The sequence below is a fragment of the Cavia porcellus genome, unplaced genomic scaffold, assembly GCF_034190915.1.
Source record: "Cavia porcellus strain 051 isolate PalLab524CR breed Dunkin Hartley unplaced genomic scaffold, mCavPor4.1 scaffold_8, whole genome shotgun sequence".
NCBI classification, from domain to species: domain Eukaryota; kingdom Metazoa; phylum Chordata; class Mammalia; order Rodentia; family Caviidae; genus Cavia; species Cavia porcellus.
This window is the reverse complement of record NW_026947491.1, coordinates 48,144,078-48,145,774: the sequence shown is the minus strand read 5'-3', so window position 1 is coordinate 48,145,774 and position 1,697 is coordinate 48,144,078. Positions and strand designations below refer to the sequence as shown.

Below are 1,697 nucleotides of genomic sequence, written 5' to 3'. Positions count from 1 at the left end.
ATGTTTATCATTTCTGTTTTCACCTGGGAGTTTATTTATGATTTGATTTGCTTTACAACTTCCTGGAGTTGTTTCTGTAGTTTCGTTGCTATCATTTCAGAAATTTCAGGTGTATGTGTTCTAATTTCATCCATGTCTGCATCTCTTGTTCTGTATCTGGAATGGCTGGTGGTATGAGATTGCATTTTATTCTTTCATTTTGACATTTCCCTGTGTTCCTCCAATTCAGTCTGATGCCAAGTCCTACCTGCTGCCTGTGCTGACAGTGGGCCTCAGTGAGCATTGGTGATGGCTGTAGCAATAGACTAGATTATCTGTAAATATAACACTCCAAAACCATCTGAAATATTTTTGAAGGTTTTGTAATGATGTCATAATGAAGCAACTGCCTCTCCTTAAAAAAATGTTTAATCAAGACTAAATAACATGGAGTACTTACTATTTTCAAAGTTGCCTAATTGAAAAAGAAGAAATTATTCATAATATTAAGTTATCAAATATGTAAGTAACAAATTCTATAACATAGCAGCTTACTAGTGTATTGCAGCACTCTGTGCTATTACAAAAATAGAATAGTCATAAAGAGCATAACACACTCAGTATACTAATAATGAAAATGATTTATTTTTACAAGCCACATATCTTTCGGTTACATTCTTCCAGTTGATTACATTTCAAATAGCTTTAAGATAATCAGGTCAAAAATATTTTATACTGAAGGTAGTAAGCATGCTCCCACACATCAAGGTCATGCTTGATGGCTTCCAGTAATCCCTTTTGGGTTCTTCACCACCATTAGGGCTCAGGTTCACCCCAAAAATGCTGTGATTGTTATGACCTCCACTGTTGAACCTCAGTGCAGGCTGAAGTGCTACCTGTGTTGTAACATCTGCCTTGGCCAGTGCCTCCTGGTACTTATTCGTAGTGTTAAAATTGTTCATATAGGCTTCAGGGTGATTGCTGTGGTACAGTTTCATGAGTTGAGCATAACGTCAGGCTCTAGTGCCCCATAGTCATAGGGAAAGTTGGAGAGGTTGTGCTTCTGCCTGGTGCCCATGATCTCAAAGCCAGGGAAGATGTTGCTGGTTTTACAAGGCATGTAGAATGCAATAATTATTTGGGGAAGAAGACTTCTACCAAGATATAAGAAGACTTGGGAGGCCAGAGAGCATGCAGAGGCCTTCTCCACCTCTTAAAATTATTTTTACAAGTAAGACTTCAACATCTTATGTTGACATTTTATGACAGTGTGGCCTGTATTGCTATAGGGAATGTTTGTAATATGAAGCATGTTTTAATTGTGAAAGAAGTTTGTAAAAATAACATTTTAAGTATTCATTTGTGATTAGTTTTTAGATATTAAAGAGTTTTTATTATAATAAAGCATATTAATAAATGTTGAATAGAATTTTTTGTTATTAATTTTGGTGAACTACAATATAGTAAAGTATAGGATAGTGTAACTACAAGTACTATAGTACAATTGTCTGTAGATAGATATAAATACTTAAGATGCTCAAAAACGTTATATGAGTGCCATCAGTCTGTTATGTATGATTGACCACAGAGTATTTTATTTTAGAATATTATTTATATCTGTATATTAATTATTTAAGCAAAGTGAAAACATTAGAATTACATGGTAAGAATTACTATTGTCAACTTTTTATTATATAAATGATTTAGTATTTAATCTA

General features: G+C 33.8%; 1 pseudogene; it reads right to left on the bottom strand.

Annotated features, from left to right (window-relative positions):
* Positions 1-596: 596 nt before the first annotated feature.
* Positions 597-1,057, bottom strand: LOC111758609 (superoxide dismutase [Mn], mitochondrial-like; annotated as a pseudogene).
* Between the last annotated feature and the right edge of the window lie 640 nt (positions 1,058-1,697).